At 42.3% G+C, this 8,360-nt stretch overlaps 1 protein-coding gene across 7 annotated transcripts in view; it reads right to left on the reverse strand.

Moving 5' to 3' along the window:
- Positions 1–6,386, reverse strand: part of STK33 (serine/threonine kinase 33) — a 193,996-nt gene extending 187,610 nt beyond the window's left edge. For 6 of the 7 annotated variants that reach the window (XM_049890305.1, XM_049890311.1, XM_049890309.1 and 3 more), the window contains exon 1: positions 5,796–5,984. The gene's annotated coding sequence lies outside the window, so the exon portion shown is untranslated. Of the gene's footprint in view, positions 1–5,795; positions 5,985–6,129 lie in introns of those variants that run through there. The other variant, XM_049890307.1, reaches the window with a different exon arrangement.
- Between the last annotated feature and the right edge of the window lie 1,974 nt (positions 6,387–8,360).

The raw sequence follows: 8,360 nt of genomic DNA on the forward strand, positions 1-8,360 counted from the left end.
AAGGAGAAGACTGGAAGAAGGGAGCGGGCTGACTCATTAGGGGGAGAGTAAATGGGAGTATGTAGTAAGGTGTATATAAGCTTACATGTGACAGACTAACGATTCGTAAACTTTCACTTAAAGCACGATAAAAATTATTTTTTTAAAAAAAGGGTATATTGAATGGTAGGTGAATTATCTCTCAAAAAAAAAAAAGTGAAGTGCACATGTAAAAACGAGCTTACTGTACAAATTATAACATATGTACCATCAAAGAGATATGATAGAAAAGCAATTAAGAAGTTAGCCTGAAATCACTGCTGGTCATTGGCATTTACTTTCATAAGGACAAATATGAAAAATTTTAAACTGTAGTGCCATAAACCGAACAAAAAACAAAGACTGAGAAGAAAATCAGTCAGATTGCCAAGAAAAATGTCCAAGGACAAACATTTGCTTTCTTCCCAAGATTTCAGCTGGCTGGAAGCTGGGCTCCCTAGAGCAGATATAAGAACCTCTGTGTTCAGATTTGCTAACAGCAAACAGACTTGAAAGAATTCAAGTATAAGAACCTGAGCCTCAAACATGCTGCTTTTGGTGGATGGTAAATGGATTCTCTCCTAGCAAGCTCTGTGTCAGGGCAGATGAGCATTCCAACGTGATAATAAAGTAACAGTGTAGAACTTCCAATTACTAACATTTCATCCTTAAAGACTGGATTAGCATTTTCTATAAAGCTTTTTTTAGATTCCCTGTATGAATATGTAGGAGTCCAAATGCCCAGTTTTCCCCAATAACCATCGGTTCATGTTAAGAAAACAGAATTACAACTAAACATTTTGTAGACGTGAAAACATAACACAATATTCTAGAATGGTGTCTGGTACAACATAAGTACCCAATAAATATTTGTTGAATGAATGTTTGTAAGAGTTAATGTTTACTAAATAATTTAGAAAAAAATTAAGGCAATCAGTAAGATTATTTCTAAATCAACTTATCTTCATCAATAGTTTTTTCTTGTTTTATTCCCAATGTAATCCCACATTTCATTGATATTCAAACTGACAAGTCAATGGTTATTAAGAAAGATAATTAGCCCATTATATGTAGAATAGACATTCTGATTAATTATAAAAGCTACTGCCCCTCACCTTATAAACCTTTCTGAAATAAAACAATTTCAGGTTGATGAAACTGCAGACATTTGTGAAGTGATTAGTTTCTTATGTATCCTAGGATTTATTTTAATTATTCAACTAAGAAAAGATACATTAATACAGTTTAACAATAAATTGACTATTCCACACATTCCCTGAGAGACCCAAACAAAATACAATTAGCCTCGCTGATAGGTACTGGAGTTCAGCAGGAAGGAAAATTCTTTCTGAAACATATCCTAAAGAATACCAATTTACCAGGGCCAAGAAGGTCAGCAATTAATTTCATGTTAAATTTTCCATTTTTAAGCCTTTTTAAAAACAGGGAAATTATTTCTTGGCACCTAACAACTGCTAAGTGCTTGAAATACTACAGCCGATCATCAAATAGACAATAAAGGAAGTAGAAAGTATCTCCAGAGATCCCATCTTCTAAAAGTCTCTAAGGATAACAAGCTCCCAACATGTGACAGACACTGGCAGAAAAAGCCTTCCTCAGTCTGCCTTTATAGCAGCATAAACTCTTTCAAGGAGAAATGAAGATGACATGAGTATCACCCTTTGTGTCATCATCTTTTAGGTTTTTTATTGGAAATCACACTACTTTACTCTCTTTTACTTACTTTCCTTACCTTCATCCTTGATTTGCTGGCATCACAAAATAACATTTTTAAAGAAAATGTAGATAGGACTTCATAACCATGAAAGCAATGAGTTATAAAGGAGAAGATTAATAGATGGATAATATAAAACTGTTTCAATTTCTATAAATCAAAAACCATCATAAATTAGATGAAAAGGCAAATTGTGGGAAAAATGCCCCTATATGGCTAACAAAGAGTTAATATCCTACTATATCCAGAGTTCACACAAATCAGTACGTGGTCAGGACAATGCCCCTGGCATTCCCCTCCTCATCCTTATAAGAAATCGCAAGCTCCCTACAAAAAGTGGTTTACAGTTCTCTCCCAGTTCTGAGGATCACCCTGCCTCTCACTGTCTGCCTTGGTCCTTCTCCACCTGGATGCCCCCCCCAACCCCCGTCTTCGGAGCCGTGCTAGACTGAAGACGCAAACCGTCAGCTGGGCCTTTTTCAGATTTTCTCCAAGACCTGACTTCTGAAGTATAGGTTTCTACTTCGCTCTGCAGCCTGTGGGCAAGTAACAACTCGCCCCAGGCTCCAGGACACCTTATCCAACTAATTCCAGCCAAGGCCAGTGTACTGGCTCCTGCCTGGGCTGGGGGAGGCAGAAATCAAACGAACAGTTGATAAGAAAAACACTGAGACTCCAAGAGAAAAACTGTCAAAGAACTAACCCGCTGCAATTTCGAATCATAGTGACCCTCTAGGACAGAGTAGAACTGCCCCATAGGGTTTCCAAGGAGCACCTGGTGGGTTTGAACTGCTGACCTTTTGGTTAGCAGCTGTAGCTCTTAACCACTTCACCACCAGGGTTTCCATCAAAGAACTAGTACAGGCGATTCACAGAAAAGAAATATCTAACAAGCAGATTTTTTAATGCTTAAACATGTTAACAATGAAAGAAGTGAGTTAAAATGAGGTGTCATTTTCATCTGTGAAATTAGCAAAGTTCTTTTTTTTTAAATAATAATGCTAACACAGTGTTATTAACTGATGGTGGGACTGTAAATTGGCATAATCTTTCTGAAGGGCAATCTGGCAATGTTTCAAGAGCATTCACAATGATCCTGACCTTTGATTCTCTAATTTCATTTTTAGGAAGTGATTCTAAGGAAGTAATCAAAAATGCAGTCAAAGGGTTTAAGTATAAAGATATTCATCTCTACATTTTTGTTACTGAAATACCCCACAGTAAGTGAATTGCCAATAAATTATGATACATCCATAATATAGATTATTATTAAAAATCACATATTAAGAGCTGACCCTTATATAGCACTGACTCAGGGTCATTCATTGTTCTAAGCCATTAACATGTGTTATTAACTCATTTACTCTTCACAACAACAAGACATGGAACCTGTGAAGTAGGTAGGTGCTAGTATCATCCCCATTTCAAATAAGGAATGTGAGGTACAGAGAAGTTAAATAACTTGTTCAAGGTTACACTGGGACAGGTTCACATATCTCTATCTGAAATTCTAAAATCCAAAACCTCTGAAAACCAAGTGTTTTCATAAATTTGTGGCACACACATCTGTTGGCAAAACCTGACCTGAACTTATGTGAAACTATGTGTAAACCAAAATTCTTACCAGTTGCTGTCAAGTCTATTCTGACTTATGGCAATCCTACGTGTATCAGGGTAGAGCTGTGCTCCACCAGGTTTTCAATGGCTGGGTTTTTTGTTTTTCCAGAAGCAGATCACCAGGCCTTTCTTCCCAGGCATGTCTGGGTGGGCTAGAGCCTCAAATTTCTCATTTAGCAGCTGAACTGTTAACTTTTTGCACCACTCAGGGACCCCAAAACTATGTATCATCTTCATTGATCCCACTTAGAGTGAATATATATTCCTTTTATTGAAGAAAAACTAATGTTTGATTACAGAGTGCTGTACCAGGCCCCACTAGAAGTGATACAGTATATGTACCATATTATCTTTCTAGAATCTGAAAAATTCTAGCCCAAAGGGTTTCAGATAAGGAACCCTGGGTCTGTAGTAAGTGGGAGAGCTGGGATTCAAATCTAGGCAGTCTGACGTGTGATATTTTCAGACACTGTTTGATGACATGAGAAAAAGCTTATATCATTCAAACATTGAAATAGGTATTAACTACATACTATTATGTACCAGGCAAGGAGGCCTGGTGGCACAGTGGTTAAGGGCTCGGCTGCTAACCGAAACGTCAACAGCTCAAACCCAAAAGCCACTCCACGGGAGAAGGATGTAGCAGTCTGCTTCAGTAAAGATTTACAGCCTTGGAAACCCTATGGGGCAGTTCTACTCTGTCTTTTAGGGATGCTATGAATCGAAGTGACTCAACGGCAGTGGGTTTGGTTTAGGTACCAGGTACATAAAAAAAAAAAATTTTTTTTTTTTTTTTTTTTACCAGGTACATAGGCAGATTTAAAACTGTAAGTGTGACAACTGCTACCAAGGAGAGGTAACTGGTGTCAGAAGAGCCTAAATTCAGGGGGTTTGTCCTAGACAGAGTGGTCAGAGGCACTTTCTCTGAGGAAACATTTGATCTAGGATGTAAAGAATGAGCAAGAGTTAACAAGTCAAAAGTGGAAAGAGCACACCTGGCAGGGAGAAGAACATGTGCAAAGGCCCTGTGGTAGGAGGGAAAATGATAATAATGGACTAAAAAAGAGTCAATGTAACTGGAACACAGAGAACCAGGGTAACCTAGTGTAAGATAAGGCTGGAGAGGAGGTAGATACTACAGGGTCTTAAAGGCAGAGTAACTATTTGTCTCAGTTTGCTGAGAGACAGGCCCAGGTTAAGCCTTTTGTCCCAAGGTAAACTACTGCACTTCCGTTTATTCTCAGAAGTATATGGTCACCCAATTTATAGGCCACATTAAAGAGTTCTGTCTTTATCCTAAGAGCAATGAGAAGCCATGACAGATTTTATGCAAAGGGAGTTTCAGGAAGAAGAAGGGTAACATAATCAAGTTCTCATTTTTAAAAGATTATTCCTGCTGCAGCGCCTGGTGGATTCAAACTGCTGACTTTTCAGTTAGCAGCCATAGCTCTTAACCACTACACCACCAGGGTTTCCAGAGAATGGGTAAAAACCAAAAAACCACACCCACTGCCGTCAACCAATTCCGACTTACAGCCACCCAATAGGACAGAGTAGAACTGCCCCATAGAGTTTCCAAGGAACGCCTGGTAGATTCAAACTGCTGACCTTTTGGTTAGCAGCTGTAGCACTTAACCACTAGGCCACCAGGGTTTCCAAGACAATGGGTAGGAGCATTGAAACGATAGAGTGAATATTTTTAGACCAGTTTTGTAGCCTGGCCTAAGGAGACAGTAGTAGGGATAGCAATGAGTGAACGGATTTGAGGTCTGGTTTCAAGATAAACTGAACAGAACTTTATGATTATGTGGATATAGAAGGAAAGGGATTTGCACGCGTCATGGAGAAGTTCAAAATTTCTGGCTTGCACAACCAGATGGATGGTGGTATCATTCATTGAGAGGGGAATACTAGAGATTTACACGGGCTAGAGATTTAAATGTGTGAGAAATCGGCATATTGGTAGTAATTTTGAAGCCCCGGGCCTGGGAAGGTGTGTAGAACGAGGAGAGAAAGCTGAGGTTCAAAACATGTTAGCATGCAAATGTCCCTGACAACTAACTCTCAAGTGCTTTACATTCACAGTGCACGAACAGTTTTATATACAGGCTTATTTTTTTTTTTTATTTAAACATGACAACAACTTTGTGAAAAGTTATAATCTGCATTTACTAACGAGGACACTGAGGGAGAGTGCTTAAATTACTTGTCCAGAGAGTCAGTAAGGGGCAGCACTTACTCCAAATTGTCTCCTCCTACGTGCATCCACTATGTGCAAGAGACTACATTAAGTGCTCTAAAAAATATCCACCATATAATGAGATCCTACTAGCCGCCAGACGCTAGGAGATTAAAAACTAAATAAAGAACAAAAGACAACTTCAGAACGTCTAAAGATGTTGTACTTTTCCCAAATCACACTTACCCTATAGTAAGCTCGCTTTAAATTTCAAAATGGCTCATGTCCCAAGATGGGGTGGAGGTGAGAAGATGTAACGAACCGGGGCAGCCAGGGGACCACCTCGAACACCAAACCCTGGGAAAACGGTGTCCCAGCGGCTCTACCAGGGAGAGACTAAAGGGACGGCGGGGCTCTCCCTGTCCCTGCGGCAGGGGCCGCCACCCAGCGGTGCAGCGGCAGCCGGCGGCCGGTTTGCCCGGCGCGTTGCCATGGCAACGGACCCTGCCGGCTGCCCCCGCAGCCGCTGGGTCTGCTCCCGAGGGGCCCGCCCTGCGCGGCGACGCCAGTGGCCACTCACCGCGGCCGGCGGGTGGGCTGGCCTCAGAGAGGCGCGTCCGCTTCGCGCTGGTGGTCGCCGAGCTCCGAATTCCGCAGCGGGAGAAACTTTGCCGCCGGCGGAGCAGCCGCAGGGCGGTGGACGGGGGCCGCGCGGAGACAAAGCGCGGCGGTGGGCGCGAAGCCCCTGTAGCCGCAGTGGGTCTGGCTTGCCGGCGCTGGCAGGACCAGGCGCCCACGTGCAGGAAGTGCGGCCGGAGGCGCCCCCACGGGCAGCTGTCTGCCGCAGATCCTCTTAGGAACGGACCTGAGAATCCTGCCGTAGGGTCAGGGAAGCAACCACAAGTTACGGAAAATTTCAGCTTTAAAACAGAAATACCATTGTGCCGAGGTGATGCCCAGGCCGTATCTTGGGACCCTCAGCTGGATCACACAGCCAGTTGGAACTGGGGAGTGCAAACCTTGCACAGCAGTGGGTGTGGAGTTGGCCTAAAAAGACAGGGAAAATGAACTGGTACCAGTGCTGGGGGAAGGCCCAAGGGAGTCCAAGAAAGTGTCCCCACAGAAGGGCTGAGAAGGCCCGTGACAGATCAAATGACAATCCCAAGAATATGTTTTGATCCAGGGCTTCCAACCGGTTCTTTCGGGTTCGACCCCCTGCTGAGAATTTGCCTGTCCACCCCAGATATACTGAATCCGAATCTACAAGAAACACTTCGGGATCTTGTTAAAATGTAGATTCTAATTCAGTATATCGGGTGGACAGACAAATTCTCAGCGGAGGGGTCAACTGGAAAGAACTAGTTCAAAGTCCTATTTTGATCGCAAACCTCTGTGGGATTATCTGAAGGCGTACACCCTGCAATAGAGGCTACAAATACGGGCTCCAGCTGGGTGCTAATGGACTTATTGACCTGAACTAGGAATGGCCTCTGTGGTCATCAGTCCTGCTCTGTAACAGCTGTGGGGAAGAAATTCAGCTATCCTAATTTTTTTGAATACTAGCCAAGGGAGTTACTGCTTGGTGCAAATGTTTAACCCCTTCAGCTGCTAACCAAAAGATTGGAGGCTCCAGTCCATCCAGAGGCACCTGGAAAGAAAGTCTTGGTGATCTACTTCTGAAAAATGAGTCCTTGAAAACCCTACTCTGACACACATGGGATCACCATGAGTTGGAATTGACTCAGTGGTAACTGGTTAATACTAGTTATTAACTGGTTAATACTAGTTATTAACTGGTTAATACTAATGATTCAAGGCAGATGTCCTCTAAAATTTACTTGATTGATAGCCAATAACTTGGACTTACAGGTGGGGGTATATTGGGCAACTAATTCATTCTGTCAGGTTCATCAGAAAGCTCAAAATGGTGACAATGGGCAACTGGTAAATTCAGTTTTGAAATTTTTTTTAAGCACAGATAATCCATACCATGTGCTGTAGTGTAGAACCGGAACAAAACTATTGTCCAAAAAGGGTCCTGGAATACCCTGCAAAGATTTTCTCCACCCCCTCCCCTACTCTATCCAAGCATGAATGTTAGTGCCACAATGTCCACAAAAGGATATAAATTCTACCATCTGCTTCACTGAACTGTAAGGTGTATGGCTCTGCCGTTAATCAGCAGCAACGAAGCCTCATATTCCCGGTCCTTACCAAGAAATAACTTTGAACTATCCACTTCACAGGAGCCCTGGTGGCACAGAGGTTAAGCGCTCAGCTCCTAACTGAAAGGTCAGAGGTTCAGACCCACCAGCTACTCCCTCGTTAAAAGATGTGGCAGCCTGCTTCCATAAAGCCTTGGAAGCCCCTATAGGGCAGCTCTCCCCTGTACTATAGGGTCGCGATGAGTCAGAACTGACTCGTCAGCAGTGGGTTTGGTTTTGGTGGCCCACTTCCCAATGCATATTAAAAGCCTAGTTGAGAGAAATTACACTTACAGAGAATTGTTTGAAATGCACGCAGATGACCTCTCCTCTGTACAGTCTCTGGGTCAGTGATTCCAAACCTGGCTATGTATCAGAGACACCTGGGGAGTGTTGTTTGTTTTGCTTTGTTTTGTGTTTAAATACAGATTCACAGGTTGTACTTCCAGAAATTCTTATTTAATACACCCTGTGAAACCATTGAGCCAGACCATAGAAAAGCTGTGTGCTTGTACCACTTTGTCTTCACCATTGCAAAATTACATCTATCAAATCATGCTTTAGCCTTATGCCATCTGTTTATATTAAGAAATACCTGTTTAAAAAA

The sequence above is a fragment of the Elephas maximus genome, chromosome 7 (genome assembly GCF_024166365.1).
Source record: "Elephas maximus indicus isolate mEleMax1 chromosome 7, mEleMax1 primary haplotype, whole genome shotgun sequence".
Lineage (NCBI taxonomy): Eukaryota > Metazoa > Chordata > Mammalia > Proboscidea > Elephantidae > Elephas > Elephas maximus.